Genomic DNA, 19,992 nt, shown 5'->3' on the forward strand with positions numbered 1-19,992 from the left:
ACTGTATATGTATATGCTTCTGGGTGAGATTTTGTCTGTATAGCTTTGCTTTATAATAGCTTTATTTTACTTCACTATATTTTATGCTCTTTCTTTCTTTCTTTCTATTTTTTCTCCCTTTTACTCTGAGCCGTGTGGATGAAAGGCTCTTGGTGCTCCAGCCAGGCATCAGGGCTGTGCCTCTGAAGTGGGAGAGCCAACTTCAGGACACTGGTCCACAAGAGACCTCCCGGCTCCACATAATACCAAACGGCGAAAATCTCTCAGAGATCTCCATCTCAACATCAAAACCCAGCTTCACTCAACGACCAGCAAGCTACAGTGCTGGACACCCTATGTCAAACAACTAGCAAAAGAGGAACACAGCCCCATTCATTAGCAGAGAGGCTACCTAAAATCATAATAATGTCACAGACACCCCAAAACACACCACCAGACGTGGACATGCCCGCCAGAAAGACAAGATCCAGCCTCATCCACCAGAACACAGGCATTAGTTCCCTCCACCAGGAAGCCTACACAACCCACCGAACCAACCTTAGCCACTGGGGACAGATACCAAAAACAACGGGAACTATGAACCTGCAGACTGTGAAAAGGAGACCCCAAACACAGTAAGATAAGCAAAATGAGAAGAGAGAAAAACACACAGCAGATGAAGGAGCAGGGTCAAAGCACACCAGACCTAACAAATGAAGAGGAAATAGGTAGTCTACCTGAAAAAGAATTCAGAATAATGATAGTAAGGATGATCCAAAATCTTGGAAATAGAATAGACAAAATGCAAGAAACATTTAACAAGGACGTAGAAGAACTACAGAGGAACCAAGCAATGATGAAAAACACAATAAATGAAATTAAAAATACTCTAGATGGGATCAATAGCAGAATAACTGAGGCAGAAGAACGGATAAGTGACCTGGAAGATAAAATGGTAGAAATAACTACTGCAGAGCAGGATAAAGAAAAAAGAATGAAAAGAACTGAGGACAGTCTCAGAGCCCTCTGGGACAACATTTAACGCACCAACATTCGAATTATAGGGGTCCCAGAAGAAGAAGAGAAAAAGAAAGGGACTGAGAAAATATTTGAAGAGATTATAGTTGAAAACTTCCCTAATATGGGTAAGAAAATAGTTAATCAAGTCCTGGAAGCACAGAGAGTCCCATACAGGATAAATCCAAGGAGAAACACGCCAAGACACATATTAAACAAACTATCCAAAATTAAATATAAAGAAAACATATTAAAAGCAGCAAGGGAAAAACAACAAATAACACACAAGGGAATCCCCATAAGGTTAACAGCTGATCTTTCAGCAGAAACTCTGCAAGCCAGAAGAGAGTGGCAGAACATATTTAAAGTGATGAAGGAGAAAAACCTACAACCAAGATTACTCTAACCAGCAAGGACCTCATTCCGATTTGATGGAGAAATTTAAAGCTTTACAGACAAGCAAAAGCTGAGAGAGTTCAGCACCACCAAACCAGCTTTACAACAAATGCTAAAGGAACTTCTCTAGGCAAGAAACACAAGAGAAGGAAAACACCTACAATAACAAACCCAAAACATTTAAGAAAATGGGAATAGGAACATACATATCGATAATTACCTTAAATGTAAGTGGATTAAATGCTCCCACCAAAAGACACAGACTGGCTGAATAGATACAAAAACAAGACCCGTATATATGCTGTCTACAAGAGACCCACTTCAGACCTAGAGACACATACAGACTGAAAGTGAGGGGATGGAAAAAGGTATTCCATGCAAATGGAAATCAAAAGAAAGCTGGAGTAGCAATTCTCATATCAGACAAAATAGACTTTAAAATAAAGACTATTACAAGAGACAAAGAAGGACACTATATAATGATCAAGGGATCGATCCAAGAGGAAGGTATAACAATTGTAAATATTTATGCACCCAACATAGGAGCACCTCAATACATAATGCAAATACCAACAGCCATAAAAGGGGAAATCGACAGTAACACAATCATAGTAGGGACCTTTATCACCCCACTTTCACCAATGGACAGATCATCCAAAATGAAAATAAATACGGAAATACAAGCTTTAAATGATACATTAAACAAGATGGACTTAATTGATAATTATAGGACATTCCACCCAAAAACAACAGAATACACATTTTTCTCAAGTGCTCATGGAACATTCTCCAGGGTAGATCATATCTTGGGTCACAAATCAAGCCTTGGTAAATTTAAGAAAATTGAAATCATATCAAGTATCTTTTCTGACCACAACGCTATGAGACTAGATATCAATTACAGGAAAAGATTTGTAAAAAATACAAACACATGGAGGCTACACAATACACTACTTAATAACGAAGTGATCACTGAACAAATCAAAGGGGAAATTAAAAAATACCTAGAAACAAATGACAATGGGGACACGACGACCCAAAACCTATGGGATGCAGCAAAAGCAGTGCTAAGAGGGAAGTTTATAGCAATACAAGCCTATCTCAAGAAACAGGAAACATCTCGAATAAACAACCTAACCTTGCACCTAAAGCAATTAGAGAAAGAAGAACAAAAAAACCCCAAAGCTAGCAGAAGGAAAGAAATCATAAAGATCAGATCAGAAATAAATGAAAAAGAAATGAAGGAAACAATAGCAAAAATCAATGAAACTAAAAGCTGGTTCTTTGAGAAGATAAACTAAATTGATAAACCATTAGCCAGACTCATCAAGAGAAAAAGGGAGAAGACTCAAATCAATAGAATTAGAAATGAAAAAAGAGAAGTAACCACTGACACTGCAGAAATACAAAGGATCATGAGAGATTACTACAAGCAACTCTATGCCAATAAAATGGACAACCTGGAAGAAATGGACAGATTCTTAGAAATGCACAACCTGCCGAGACTGAACCAGGAAGAAATAGAAAATATGAACAGACCAATCACAAGCACTGAAATTGAAACTGTGATTAAAAATCTTCCAACACACAAAAGCCCAGGACCAGATGGCTTCACAGGCGAATTCTATCAAACATTTAGAGAAGAGCTAACACCTATCCTTCTCAAACTCTTCCAAAATATTGCAGAGGGAGGAACACTCCCCAACATATTTTACGAGGCCACCATCACACTGATAACAAAACCAGACAAAGATGTCACAAAGAAAGAAAACTACAGGCCAATATCACTGATGAACATAGATGCAAAAATCCTCCACAAAATACTAGCAAACAGAATCCAACAGCACATTAAAAGGATTATACACCATGATCAAGTGGGGTTTATTCCAGGAATGCAAGGATTCTTCAATATACGCAAATCAATCAACGTGATACATCATATTAATAAATTGAATGAGAAAAACCCTATGATCATCTCAATAGATGCAGAGAAAGCTTTTGACAAAATTCAACACCCATTTATGATAAAATCCCTGCAGAAAGTAGGCATAGAGGGAAATTTCCTCAACATAATAAAGGCCATATATGACAAACCCACAGCCAATATCATCCTCAATGGTGAAAAACTGAAACCATTTCCAGTAAGATCAGGAACAAGACAAGGTTGCCCACTCTCACCACTATTATTCAACATAGTTCTGGAAGTGTTAGCCACAGCCATCAGAGAAGAAAAAGAAATAAAAGGAATCCAAATCGGAAAAGAAGAAGTAAAGCTGTCACTGTTTGCAGATGACATGATACTATACATAGAAAATCCTAAAGATGCTACCAGAAAACTACTAGAGCTAATCAATGAATTTGGAAAAGTAGCAGGATACAAAATTAATGCACAGAAATCTCTTGCATTCCTATGCACTAATGATGAAAAATCTGAAAGTGAAATTAAGAAAACCTCCCGTTTACCATTGCAACAAAAAGAATAAAATATCTAGGAATAAAACTACCTAAGGAGACAAAAGACCTGTATGCAGAAAATTATAGGACACTGATGAAAGAAATTAAAGATGATACAAATAGATGGAGAGATATACCATGTTCTTGGATTGGAAGAATCAACATTGTGAAAATGACTCTACTACCCAAAGCAATCTACAGATTCAATGCAATCCCTATCAAACTACCACTGGCATTTTTCACAGAACTAGAACAAAAAATTTCACAATTTGTATGGAAACACAAAAGACCCCGAATAGCCAAAACCATCTTGAGAACGAGAAATGGAGCTGGAGGAATCAGGCTCCCTGACTTCACACTATATTACAAAGCTACAGTAATCAAGACAGTTTGGTACTGGCACAAAAACAGAAATATAGATCAATGGAACAGGATAGAAAGCCCAGAGATAAGCCCATGCACATATGGTCACCTTATCTTTGATAAAGGAGGCAAGCATATACAGTGGAGAAATGACAGCCTCTTCAATAAGTGGTGCTGGGAAAATTGGACAGGTACATGTAAAAGTATGAAATTAGAACACTCCCTGACACCATACACAAAAATAAACTCAAAATGGATTAAAGACCTAAGTGTAAGGCCAGACACTATCAAACTCTTAGAGGAAAACATAGGCAGAACACTCTATGACATAAATCACAGCAAGATCCTTTTTGACCCAGCTCCTAGAGAAATGGAAATAAAAACACAAATAAACAAATGGGACCTAATGAAACTTGAAAGCTTTTGCACAGCAAAGGAAACCATAAACAAGACCAAAAGACAACCCTCAGATTGGGAGAAAATATTTGCAAACGAGGCAACTGACAAAGGATTAATCTCCAAGATTTACAAGCAGCTCATGCAGCTCAATAACAAAAAAAACAAACAACCCAATCCAAAAATGGGCAGAAAACCTAAATAGACATTTCTCCAAAGAAGATATACAGATTGCCAACAGACACATGAAAGAATGCTCAACATCATTAATCATTAGAGAAATGAAAATCAAAACTACAATGAGGTATCATCTCACACCGGTCAGATTGGCCATCATCAAAAAATCTAGAAACAATAAATGCTGGAGAGGGTGTGGAGAAAAGGGAACACTCTTGCACTGTTGGTGGGAATGTAAATTGATACAGCCACTATGGAGAACAGTATGGAGGTTCCTTAAAAATCTAAAAATAGAACTACCATACGACCCAGCAATCCCACTACCGGGCATATACCCTAAGAAAACCATAATTCAGAAAGAGTCATGTACCAAAATATTCATTGCAGCTCTGTTTACAATAGCCAGGACATGGAAGCAACCTAGGTGTCCATCATCGGATGAATGGATAAAGAAGATGTGGCACATATATACAATGGAATATTACTCAGCCATAAAAAGAAATGAAATGGAGGTATTTGTAATGTAGTGGATGGAGTTAGAGTCTGTCATACAGAGTGAATGAAGTCAGAAAGAGAAAAAGAAATACAGTATGCTAACACATATGTATGGAATCTAAGGAAAAAAAAAAAAGGTCATGAAGAACCTAGTGGCAAGATGAGAATAAAGACACAGACCTACTAGAGAATGGACTTGAGGATATGGGGAGGGGAAGGGGTGAGATGTGACAGGGTGAGAGAGTGTCATGGACATATATACACTACCAAATGTAAAATAGATAGCTAGTGGGAAGCAGCCGCATAGCACAGGGAGATCAGCTCGGTGCTTTGTGACCACCTAGAAGGGTGGGATAGGGAGGGTAGGAGGGAGGGAGATGCAAGAGGGAAGAGTTATGGGAACATATGTATATGTATAACTGATTCACTTTGTTATAAAGCAGAAACTAACACACCATTGTAAAGCAATTATACTTCAATAAAGATGTTTTAAAAAAAAACAAAAAACAAAGAGAAAATTCAGCATCCTGGAAATAAGAATAGAACACTATAAACATACTCAAAGAACAAGAAATAACTCTTGAAATTTAAAAAATATTAATAATGTGTTGATAATATAAAAATATACAATAGCTGTGCTGAAATATTAAGACAGGGAAAATTTTCAGGAAGTAGAAGAAAAATACAAGGAGAAGAAAAGTAGTTGAAGAAAAGATAGGGTTAATAGAGGATCATTTCAGGAGGTCCAACAGAAGATTAATATAGGAGTTCCAGAAATAGATGAGAGAAAAATCAACAAGGATAAAATTATCAAAGGAATAAGAAAAGATATTTAATAAAGTACATGAGTATTAAGATTGAAAGGGTCAAAAACATGCTCAGCACAGTAGATATAAAAGCAAACAAACATAATTTAAAAAATCATTGTCAACACTGAAGATAAAGATAATATTCTAAAAGCTATTGGGGAGTGCTCTGAAATCAAAGTACACATGACGGTTTAAGAATTCTCGATAGAAACTCTAAAATTTAGAAGACAGTGGAGCACTGCATTAAAATCGCTGAGGAAGCTTTTTAATTCCAGAGTTTTATACCCATCAAAATTATCAAACCTCTTTGAATACATTGAAGCTATTACCGGCTATTTAAATATTTAAAATATTAATTTCTTACAAATCTACTAGCGGATATGCTTAAGCAAAATTGAGAGAGCAAACCAAAACTGTGAATACGTAACCTAATTCCTAAACACTGCAGTTTTTTGTTATGAATGACCACATTATCTGAGGATCTTAGTAATCATACTTATTGCCTGGGTGACCGAAGAAAATCAGTTCTCTGAATCATTGTTGCCTTATTTGTAAAACGGGGATCATAATCCATACTCTACAGGGCTATCATGAGAAGTAAAGGAAGTAATAAAGTAAAGTGCTTGTCTCAGATGTTGACTAGATTTTGCTTTTTGGTGTTTTGGTATTTTTAACTTATTTCGCAATGTCAGCATCCTTCAACTTTAAGTTTAATAGAGCCTGACTTTCTATAAATCCTTCAACGAAATGTCCCCAGATCTGTATGTAAATATGATAAAATATTTTTTTAGTATCTACTATACTTGACACATTGTACTAGCACATGGAGGTTACAAGGAAGTGTTAGTCATTGTCCCTGTCATGAAAGATTTTACACTCTAATTTGAAATACAAGATTAACACATATGAGAATAAGCATGGACATGCTGTGAACTGCAGTCCCAGTAACCATAACTGAATGAAATTAGCCACACACAGTAATACCTAGGTAGAATTTAGGCATTGTTTTCCTTCTATCTGTAAAAATTATATTTAATATAAATGTACTATAGAGATAGCTTTAAGTAGCTTAGGGATGCTTAGTAAATATTATACCTCTCAACACATTTTGAGAGCCAGAATATGGTATTATTTTTAATTTTATCTGTCTACTTGTTTTCATTGTCTGTCAGTGTTTTTCATAAGAATAATCTTCATATCCATGTCACAGAATAATCCTGAGCCAAAGGAATGTATATCATACATTTTCTTTATTATTGCTATTTTTTTTCATATAGTTGTAGAATTTCCTGACTGGAATGAACTTTAGAGATTGAATTCATTCACTCTTAAATGGTGGTAGGGAAATGTGAAATAGATAAAAGATATAATTCACTAGGAGGTATTTTCAAATTGTGCAAACTATTCACTACAAGAGATTTAACATCACCCACTCCCCATCACCAGCACACATCCTGGTGAGAATGACTGACAGAATGTGTGTGTTAAAGAGAAAAATGATTCCAAAAGAGTGAAAATTAATTGCTAAACCTGTGGGGTTAAGCCCATGAGCCCACACTTTCTGCTGATATGCTGAAGGTTCTTCAGATGCCCATTGCTTCTATTGGAATTGCACTGCTGGTAAGATTACACTCCTGCAGATGTTGCTACATATAGAAACTACCACAGGTACTCTAGAAACTCATTTCCAGAGCCCTCAATCAACAGCTTTTAATGCTGCTGTTGCTGGAGACACTGCCAGAAGAAGAAAAAAAAATAGATATTTTTTTCTCTTGCCTTCCAATTCCCTGTTAGTGTTGCCCATTGGCAGACTGTAACTAGAAACCACCTGTCAAGGGATTATAGGTTTGGAAGTTTCAGGCTTCCAGACCCTTGTGATTCATAGAACATAAAGTCTGAAAATGGAACTGAATGCTAACAGGTGAATAGTGTTATCCATCTTATTTTTGATACTATTGTCACTAGTCAGGTTTGATTTTAATGTAAGCCAAGACAAATGTGGATATAAAACTGAAGAGAACATAAAGTAGAATGGACTCTGGGAAAAGAGCCAGATTTATATAGGCTGTGGTTATTCACATGAAAAATTCAATCATTAATTAATCAATCAGTTATTGTTCAATCAATAATCAGTCAATTACTGCAAAATGCTGTAAAAATCTCCATTACTTGGCCTATGTAAGATATTGTTAAAACATTTAAAGCATGGTGCATCCTCAAAATAGGAAAAAAAGAACTAAAATTTATTGTTTACTCTTATGCAAGATGCCATGTGCTGTCTTCATCTTTGACCCAACTTTGTGAAGCCTTAATTTACAGAAAACTAAAATAGAAATAAGTTTTTAAAAAGTACCCATGTTCACACACCTATTAAGAATAATATACCTACACTTCAATATCAATATTAATTCTGTCTGATTCCAAACATCACAACATTTCCTATAAGTTTGTTGTTTTAAAAGTTGTGCTTTGCCTGATTGGAAAAACCTGAGAAGCGGCTTATAGCTGTACCTCTCATCCCCATAGGCAGAGGAGCTGAATCATAGCCCCACCTACTGTTGAGTAAAGATCCCAGCCCTGCCTGACCAGAAAGGCTGGCCAGAACACATCAAAATCTGAACAGCCCAGCAGAGAGTACAGTAGGCAGAGATAATAGTCTGCAGAGCAAAGCGAATGACCCTGTTTGGCCAGGGAACTTGAAGCACAGGTCAGCTTCAGTCAAGACCATAAACAAAATGCCTTTCCAGAGCTGGAGCTTGTTCTTCCCTGGGCAGGGACAATAATTCATAGCCCACTAATTGTTGAATACAGTCTTCAGCCCTCCAGACCAGGCAACCAAACCAGAGCACATAGGAAGCTGCATACCCCATCCAAAAAACCTGCTTACAGTGACACTTGAAAAGAAAGCACAGTCCGTGGCTTTCCCCATATGTGGAGCAAAATCAATGGCCCCATCTCACCAGGGAATTCAGTGCACAGTCTTGCATGATTTAAGTCCCTAAACAATGAGCCACACAGACCCTGTGGCTTGTCCTGCTGCCCTGCCACGGCAAAGAAGCTAATTCAGAGCCCCATCTGCTACCGTGTAGAGTACTCAGTCTCAACCAATTGGCAAGTCTTACCAGAGAACCTAGGCGACCATGGAGCTCATTGTACAGTCTCATTTAAGCAGGGAACCAGATTAGTGGTCTTATACAACTCTTTTCAGTAAGTGGCACCAACCCCAACACAAAAGCTCTCATAGTGGCCTCACCGAAAAATAGATATTGATAGCAAGCCTCACCTACCCAAGGATGTTAACAAGAGATATATCCAGTAACCCAAACTGAGTTGACTGATGAAGAACTGTCTCTGCCAAAGCAAACTTATAAAGTCTGGAATAGGAGACTGCTCACTCAGATGGGCAGATACCAATGTAAAGAATCAAGAATCATAAAAAAATTCTGGTAAACATGATACCACCAAAGTACTCTAATAATGTTTTAATAACTCACCCTAAAGAAATGGATATGTATGAACTGTCAGACAAAAAAATTCAGAATAATTCTCTTAAAGAAGTTTAGTAACCCACAAGAACACACAGACAGACAACAAAACAAAATTAAGAAAACAAGACAGGAATAAAAGGAGAAGTTCAACAAAGAAATACAAAACATTAAAAAACTAAACAGAAATCCTAGAGCTAAAAAAAAATAAAATGCACTGAAGAATTCAATAGAGAGCATTAAAGGCACACTTGACCAAACAGAGAAAAGACTCATGATATAGAAGACAGAATATTTGAAATTATCCAGTTAGAGAAACAAACAAACAAAAAATTAAAAAGCATAAAGAAAAGCTATAAGAATTGTGGAACACAGTGAAAAGAAACAATATTCACATTATGGGAATTTCAGAAAGAGAAAGGATAAGAAACTATATTCAAGCTAGTAATGGCTGAAAACTTTCCAAAACTGGGGAGAGAAATGGACTTCTAGATTGAAGTAGAAAGGATCCCAAATAGGTTGAAACCAAATAAGGCTACCATGAGACATATTATAATTAAACTGTCAAAAGTCAAAGACAAAAGAATTTTGAAAGCAGCAAGAGAAAAGAGAGAAATTATCTTAAAGGGAGCTCCCATTTTGCTATCAACAGATTTCTCAACAAAAATATTTTAGGCTAAGAGACAATGAAATGATATATTCAAATACTGAAAGCAAAAAATCTATCAACCAAGAATTCTATAACCAGCAAACTGGCCTTCAGATATGAAGGAGAGATAAAGACTTTCCTGAACAACAAAAAAAATGCTAACAGAGTTCACCACCACCAGACTTTGAAAAGAAATGCTAAAGGGGGTTTTTGAGTGGAAGTAAAAGGATATTAATTAAAATCATAAAAACATAAGACAGTAGCTTAAAATTCACTGGTAATGGTACATGGCTAGTCAAAGTTAGATTCTGTTATACAACAGTGGGTGCCTAATTCACTTAAAACTCTGGTTTAAGGTAAAAAGCAAATGTAATGAAAATATGCATAACTATAATAATGTGTTATTAGTTACACAATATAAAATTATATAAACTTTAACATCAATAACCTAAAAGTTAAGCAGAAGAGAAGTAAAATTGTAAAGTTTAGGAATTCTATTGAAGTTAAGGTGTTGGTTTAAAACAGGGTGTTAAAATCAACAGTGTCCATCAAGAGATGAATGGATAAATAAGACGTGGTGTATATGTACAAAGGACTATTATTCTGCCATAAAAAAGAATGAAATATTGCCATTTACAGCAACATGGATGAACCTACAGATTATCATATTGAGTGAAGTAAGTCAGACAAAAGCAAAAAAATATGTGATATCACTTATATGTGGAATCTAAAAAATAATACAAATGAATTTATTTACAAATCAGCAACAGACTCACAGACATACAAAACAAACTTATGGTTGCCAATATATATATATACAACAAGGATTTACTGTATAGCACAGGGAACTGTATTCAATATCTTGTAATAACCTAAAATGGAAAAGAATCTGAAATATATATATACATATATATATATGTATAACTGAAACACTTTGCTGTACACCTAAAACTAACACAAAATTGTAAATCAACAATAATTCAATTAAAAAATGTGTTAAAATTTTAATATATTTTCTGTTAAGTCTCAAGGTAACTGCAAGGAAAAAGCCTGTAGTAATTACACAAATAAGCATGGTAAAGAAGTCAAAGATACTGTTACCAAAAGACATCAAAACACACCAAAAAAAGACAGCAGGAAAAGAAATAGGAATAATAATTCTACAAAGCAGCAAGAAAACAATGAAAAAAATGGCAGTAGTAAGTCCTTACATATCAATAATACTTTAAAGGTAAATGGAATTAATTCTTCAATCAAAATACAAACAATGGCTAAATGGATTAAAAAAAGAAGATCTAACAATATGAACAATATGCTGACTTCAAGAGATTCACTTTAGTCTTAAAGACACAGATAGATGGAGAGTGAAGGGATGAAAAAAGATATTTCAAGAAAATGGTAACCAAAAAAAAAAAAAAAAGAAAAAAAGAAAAGAAACTGGTCTGGCTATATTTATATTAAAAAAATAGACTTTAAATTAAAAATATTAAAAAGAGACAAAAAAGATAATTATATAATGAAAAAGAAGTCAATCCATCAAGAAGACACATTAATTTTAAATATTTATGCACCCAACACCAGAGCACCTAAACATATAAGGCAAAAAAAAAATAACAGGGGATTAACCAAGATGGCGGAGTAGAAGGACGTGCTCTCACTCCCTCTTGTGAGAGCACCAGAATCACAACTGGCTGCTAGACAATCATTGACAGGAAGACACTGGACTTCACCAAGGAGGATACCCCACGTCCAAGGACAGAGGAGAAGCCACAGTGAGATGGTAGGAGGGGCGCAATCAGAGTAAAATCAAATCCCATAACTGCTGGGTGGGTGACTCACAGACTGGTGAACACTTATACCACAGAAGTCCACCCACTGGAGTGAAGGTTCTGAGCCCCACATCAGGCTTCCCAACTTGGGGGTCCAGCAATGGGAGGAGGAATTCATAGAGAATCAGACTTTGAAGCCTAGTGGGAATTGATTGCAGGACTTTGACAGGACTGGGGGAAACAGAGACCCCACTCTTGGATGGCACACACGGAATAGTGCGTGCAACGGGACCTGGGGGAAGGAGCAGTGACCCCAGGGGAGACTGAACCAGACCTACCTGCTAGTGTTGGAGGGTCTCCTGCAGAGGCGGGGGCTGGCTCTGTTTCACCGTGGGGACAAGGACACTGGCAGCGGAGGTTCTGGGAAGTACTCCTTGACGTGAGCCCTCCCAGAGTCTGCCATTAGCCCCACCAAAGAGCCCAGGTAGGCTCCAGTGTTGGATTGCCTCAGGCAAAACAACCAACAAGGAGGGAACCCAGCGCCACATATCAACAGTCAAGTGGATTAAAGTTTTACAGAGCTCTGACCCCCACAGCAACAGTCAGCTCTACCCACCACCAGAGCCTCCCATCAAGCCTCTTAGATAGCCTCAACCACCAGAGGGCAGACAGCAGAAGCAAGAAAAACTACAATCCTGCAGCCTGTGGAACAAAAACCACATTTACAGAAAGATAGACAACATGAAAAGGCAGAGGGCTATATACCAGATGAAGGAACAAGAAAAAAACCCAGAAAAACAACTAAATGAAGTGGAGATAGGCAACCTTCCAGAAAAAGAATTCAGAATAATGATAGTGAAGATGATCCAGGACCTTGGAATAAGAATGGAGGCAAAGATTGAGAAGATGCAAGAAATGATTAACAAAGACCTAGAAGAATTAAAGAACAAACAAACAGAGATGACCAATACAATAACTGAAATGAAAACTACACTAGAAGGAATCAATAGCAGAATAACTGAGGCAGAAAAACGGATAAGTGACCTGGAAGACAGAATGGTGGAATTCACTGCTGCGGAACAGACTAAAGAAAAAAGAATGAAAAGAAATGAAGACAGACTAAGAGACCTCTGGGACAACATTAAATGCAACAACATTCCATTATAGGGGTCCCAGAAGGAGAAGAGAGAAAGGACCAGAGAAAATATTTGAAGAGATCATGGTCGAAAACTTCCCTAACATGGGAAAGGAAATAGCCACCCAAGTCCAGGAAGCGCAGAGAGTCCCATACAGGATAAAACCAAGGAGAAACACGCCGAGACACATAGAAATCAAAGTGGCAAAAATTAAAGACAAAGAAAAATTATTGAAGCAGCAAGGGAAAAATGACAAATAACATACAAGGGAACTCCCATAAGGTTAACAGCTGATTTCTCAGCAGAAACTCTACAAGCCAGAAGGGAGTGGCATGATATACTTAAAGTGATGAAAGGGAAGAACCTACAACCAAGATTACTCTACCCGGCAAGGATCTCATTTAGATTTGATGGAGAAATCAAAAGCTTTACAGACAAGCAAAAGCTAAGAGAATTCAGCACCACCAAACCAGCTCTACAACAAATGCTAAAGGAACTTCTCTAAGTGGGAAACACAAGAGAAGAAAAGGACATACAAAAACAAACCCAAAACAATTAAGAAAATGGTCATAGGAACATACATATCGATAATTACCTTAAACGTGAATGGATTAAATGCTCCAACCAAAAGACACAGGCTTGCTGAATGGATACAAAAACAAGACCCATATATATGCTGTCTACAAGAGACCCACTTCAGACCTAGGGACACATACAGACTGAAAGTGAGGGGATGGAAAAAGATATTCCATGCAAATGGAAATCAAAAGAAAGCTGGAGTAGCTATACTCATATCAGATAAAATAGACTTTAAAATAAAGAATGTTACAAGAGACAAGGAAGGACACTACATAATGATCAAGGGATTAATCCAAGAAGAAGATATAACAATTATAAATATATGTGGACCCAACATAGGAGCACCTCAATACATAAGACAACTGCTAACAGCTCTAAAAGAGGAAATTGACAGTAGCACAATAATAGTGTGGGACTTTAACACCTCACTTACACCAATGGACAGATCATCCAAAATAAAAATAAATAAGGAAACAGAAGCTTTAAATGACACAATAGACCAGACAGATTTAATTGATATTTATAGGACATTCCATCCAAGAACAGCAGATTACACTTTCTTCTCAAGTGCGCACGGAACATTCTCCAGGATAGATCACATCTTGGGTCACAAATCAAGCCTCAGTAAATTTAAGAAAATTGAAATCATATCAAGCATCTTTTCTGACCACAACGCTATGAGATTAGAAATGAATTACAGGGAAAAACCAAACACATGGAGGCTAACCAATACGTTACTAAACAACCAAGAGATCACTGAAGAAATCAAAGAGGAAAGCAAAAAATACCTAGAGACAAATGACAATGAAAACACGACGACTCAAAACCTATGGGATGCAGCAAAAGCAGTTCTAAGAGGGAAGTTTATAGCTATACAAGCCTACCTAAAGAAACAAGAAGAATCTCAAGTAAACATGCTAACCTTACAACTAAAGAAACTAGAGAAAGAAGAACAAACAAAACCCAAAGTTAGCAGAAGGAAAGAAATCATAAAGATCAGAGCAGAAATAAATGAAATAGAAACAAAGAAAACAATAGCAAAGATAAATAAAACTAAAAGCTGGTTCTTTGAGAAGATAAACAAAATTGATAAGCCATTAGCCAGACTCATCAAGAAAAAGAGGGAGAGGACTCAAATCAATAAAATTAGAAATGAAAAAGGAGAAGTTACAACAGACACCACAGAAATACAAAGCATCCTAAGAGACTACTACAAGTAACTTTATGCCAAAAAAATGGACAACCTGGAAGAAATGGACAAATTCTTAGAAAGGTATAACCTTCCAAGACTGAACCAGGAAGAAATAGAAAATATGAACAGACCAATCACAAGTAATGAAATTGAAACTGTGATTAAAAATCTTCCAACAAACAAAAGTCCAGGACCAGATGGCTTCACAGGCGAATTCTATCAAACATTTAGAGAAGAGCTAACACCTATCCTTCTCAAACTCTTCCAAAAAATTGCAGAGGAAGGAACACTCCCAAACTCATTCTATGAGGCCACCATCACCCTGATACTAAAACCAGACAAAAACACTACAAAAAAAGAAAATTACAGACCAATATCACTGATGAATATAGATGCAAAAATCCTCAACAAAATACTAGCAAACAGAATCCAACAACACATTAAAAGGATCATACACCACAATCAGGTGGGATTTATCCCAGGAATGCAAGGATTCTTCAATATATGCAAATCAATCAATGTGTTACACCATATTAACAAACTGAAGAATAAAAACCATATGATCATCTCAATAGATGCAGAAAAAGCTTTTGACAAAATTCAACACCGATTTATGCTAAAAGCTCTCCAGAAAGTGGGCATAGAGGGAACCTACCTCAACATAATAAAGGCCATATATGACAAACCCACAGCAAACATCATTCTCAATGGTGAAAAACTGGAAGCATTTCCTCTAAGATCAGGAACGAGACAAGGATGTCCACTCTCACCACTATTATTCAACATAGTTCTGGAAGTCCTAGCCATGGCAATCAGAGAAGAAAAAGAAATAAAAGGAACACAAATTGGAAAAGAAGAAGTAAAACTGTCACTGTTTGCAGATGACATGATACTATACATAGAGAATCCTAAAACTGCCACCAGAAAACTGCTAGAGCTAATTAATGAATATGGTAAAATTGCAGGATACAAAATTAATGCACAGAAATCTATTGCATTCCTATACACTAATGATGAAAAATCTGGAAGAGAAATTATGGAAACACTCCCATTTACCATTGCAACAAAAAGAATAAAATACCTAGGAATAAACCTACCTAGGGAGACAAAAGACCTGTATGCAGAAAACTATAAGACACTGATGAAAGAAATTAAAGATGATACCAACAGATGGAGAGATATACCATGTTCTTGGATTGGAAGAATCAACATTGTGAAAATGACTATACTACCCAAAGCAATCTACAGATTCAATGTAATCCCTATCAAATTACCAATGGCATTTTTTACGGAGCTAGAACAAATCATCTTAAATTTTGTATGGAGACACAAAAGACCCTGAATAGCCAAAGCAGTCTTGAGGGAAAAAAACGGAGCTGGAGGAATCAGACTCCCTGACTTCAGAGTATACTACAAAGCTACAGTAGTCAAGACAATACGGTACTGGCACAAAAATAGAAACATAGATCAATGGAACAAGATAGGAAGCCCAGAGATAAACCCACGCACCTATGGTCAACTAATCTATGACAAAGGAGGCAAAGATATACAATGGAGAAAAGACAGTCTCTTCAATAAGTGGTGCTGGGAAAACTGGACAGCTACATGTAAAAGAATGATATTAGAATACTCCCTACACCATACACAAAAATAAACTCAAAATGGATTAGAGACCTAAATGTAAGACTGGACAGTGTAAAACTCTTAGAGGAAAACATAGGAAGAACACTCTTTGACATAAATCACAGCAAGATCTTTTTTGATCCACCTCCTAGAGTAATGGAAATAAAAACAAAAATAAACAAAAGGGACCTAATGAAACTTCAAATCTTTTGCACAGCAAAGGAAACCATAAACAAGACGAAAAGACAACCCTCAGAATGAGAGAATATATTTGCAAACAAATCAATGGACGAAGGATTAATCTGCAAAATATATAAACAGCTCATTCAGCTCAATATTAAAGAAACAAACACCCCAATCCAAAAATGGGCAGAAGACCTAAATAGACATTTCTCCAAAGAAGACATACAGACGGCCACGAAGCACATGGAAAGATGCTCAACATCACTAATTATTAGAGAAATGCCAATCAAAGCTACAATGAGGTATCACCTCACACCAGTTAGAATGGACATCATCAGAAAATCTACAAACAACAAATGCTGGAGAGGGTGTGGAGAAAAGGGAACCCTCTTGCACTGTTGGTGGGAATGTAAATTGATACAGCCACTATGGAGAACAGTCTGGAGGTTCCTTAAAAAACTAAAAATAGAATTACCATATGACCTAGCAATCCCACTACTGGGCATATACCCAGAGAAAACCGTAATTCAAAAAGACACATGCACCCGAATGTTCATTGCAGCACTATTTACAATAGCCAGGCCATGGAAGCAACCTGAATGCCCATCAACAGACTAATGAATAAAGAAGTTGTGGTACATATATACCATGGAATATTACTCAGCCATAAAAAGGAACGAAATTGAGTCATTTGTTGAGACGTGGATGGATCTAGAGACTGTCATACAGAGTGAAGTGAGTCAGAAAGAGAAAAACAAATATCGTATATTAACGCATGTATGTGGAACCTAGAAAAATGGTACAGATTAGCCGGTTTGCAGGGCAGAAGTTGAGACACAGATGTAGAGAACGGACATATGGACACCAAGGGGGGAAAACTGCGGTGGGGTGGGGATGGTGGTGTGCTGAATTGGACGATTGGGATTGACATGTATACACTGATGTGTATAAAATTGATGACTAATAAGAACCTGCAGTGTAAAAAAACAAACAAACAAAACAACTAATACTAAACTTTCATTGGGTTATTTGTATGGAAATATGTTAATATAAATGTTTCAGACATTACATGAAATTTCTAAAAATCTTATATGTTCTGGTATAATGTTATAAGTCATAATCCTAGTTATTACTTTAAAATGTATATCTCAGAAATAACTAATTTTCTTGTCAAATGCATTATTATGAACTTTCATCAAATCTTTAACTGTGGTCATTTTTAAGTGTTTTGTCATTTACAGACAGTTCTGGGTGTACTCTGATGGTTTTGCAAATATGTTCCTATAAAAGGGTTTCATCTTCAAGAAATTCATGGAAAAGACTCTGACAAGTACAGGTTTCTGGTAACTGACTGTACTGCTGAACTGAATGAATAAGCATTTTCAGAACTCTAATGAAAAACTGATGAACTCATAAAAGTGTTAACAAAAGATCAAGATAAAAAAAAATTAATTACATGGGACTGAGTGAACTGATGAGGATGAGTATAATTTTTGTGACTTTCTGTCTGAATTTTAAAAAAAAATCCCACAAGGACTCAGAGGCAAAGAATATACAAATCAATTTTCACTGCAAAGTAAAGGAGCTGTTACAGTGGAGGATTACTGGACTGAATGTCAATATTATGACATAGTATGAGTGTGTTTCATGTTTGGTAATTGCAATCATTGTTGCTTTTGCTGTGGTCATCCATGTACAATGCTTGGTGTCAGTGAATTTATCTCTTGTAAAAACAAAATACAGTGTGTATGTGTGAAAAAAAAATAACAGAGCTAAAAGGAGAAATAAACAGCTAAACCATAATATTTAGGGACTTTAGTACTTACAGTCAACAATGATTAGATCATCCAGACAAAAAATCAATGAGAAAATAGAGGATTTGGAAAACATTATAGACCAAATACACATAACAGACATATACAGAACATTTTCCTTTACAACAGTAAAATACACCTTCTTCCAAAGCGTGCTTGGAACATTTTCTAGGAGAAACCATATCGTAGGCCACAAAACACATCTTAGAAAATTCAAGAAGATTAAAATCATACCAAGTATCTTTTCTGACCTTAATGGCATGTTACTAGAAATCAACAAGAGGAAAACTAGAAAATTCAAGAATACATGGAAATCAAATAAGACCCTTCTGAACAACCAATGGAGCAAAGAAGAAATTAAAGGGGAAGTTAAGTATCATGAGATAAAGGAAAATGAAAACACAACATACCAAAACTTATGGGATACAGCAAAAGGAGTACTAAGGTGGAAGTTCAGAGCCATAAATGCCTACAATAAGAAACAAAGAGACAAGCTTCTTAGATAGCCTCATCCACCAGAGGGCAGAGAGCAGAAACAAGAAGAACTACAATCATGCAGCCTGTGGAACAAAAGCCACATTCACAGAAAGATAGACAAATGAAAAGGTAGAGGGCTATGTACCAGATGAAGGAACAAGATAAAACCCCAGAAAAACAACTAAATGGAGTAGAGATAGGCAACCTTCCAGAAAAAGAATTCAGAATAATGATAGTGAAGATGATCCAGGATCTTGGAAAAAGATTGAGAAGATGCAAAAAATGTTTAACAAAGACCTAGAAGAGAGGGAGGGGCAAGATGGCGGAAGAGTAAGACGCGGAGATCACCTTCCTCCCCACAGATACATGAGAAATACATCTACACGTGGAACTGCTCCTACAGAACACCCACTGAACGCTGGCAGAAGACGTCAGACCTCCCAAAAGGCAAGAAAATCCCCACGTACTTGGGTAGGGCAAAAGAAAAAAGAAATAACAGAGACAAAAGAATAGGGACGGGACCTGCACCAGTGGGAGGGAGCTGTGAAGGAGGAAAGGTTTCCACACACTAGGAAGCCCCTTCGTGGGCAGAGACTGCGGGTAGCAGAGGGGGGAAGCTTCGGAGCCACGGAGGAGAGCGCAGCCACATTGGTGCGGAGGGCAAAGCGGAGATTCCCGCACAGAGGAGCGGTGCCGACCAGCACTCACCAGCCCGAGAGGCTTGTCTGCTCAGCCGCCAGGGCAGGCGGGGCCTGGGAGCTGGGGCTCGGGCTTCGGTGCTAGCCGTGAGGGAGTCCGGGAAAAAGACTGCAGCTGCCAAAGAGGCAAGAGAATTTATCTTGCCTCTTTGTTTCGCGGCGCGCAAGGAGAGGGGATTCAGAGCGCCGCCTAAACGAGCTCCAGAGACGGGCGCGAGCCGCGGCTATCAGCGCAGATCCCACAGCAACAGGGACGCAGAGGGAAAAACGGAGAGATTCCCGCACAGAGGCTCGGCGCCGA

The sequence above is a fragment of the Eubalaena glacialis genome, chromosome X (assembly GCF_028564815.1).
Source record: "Eubalaena glacialis isolate mEubGla1 chromosome X, mEubGla1.1.hap2.+ XY, whole genome shotgun sequence".
In the NCBI taxonomy this organism is placed as follows: Eukaryota; Metazoa; Chordata; class Mammalia; order Artiodactyla; family Balaenidae; genus Eubalaena; species Eubalaena glacialis.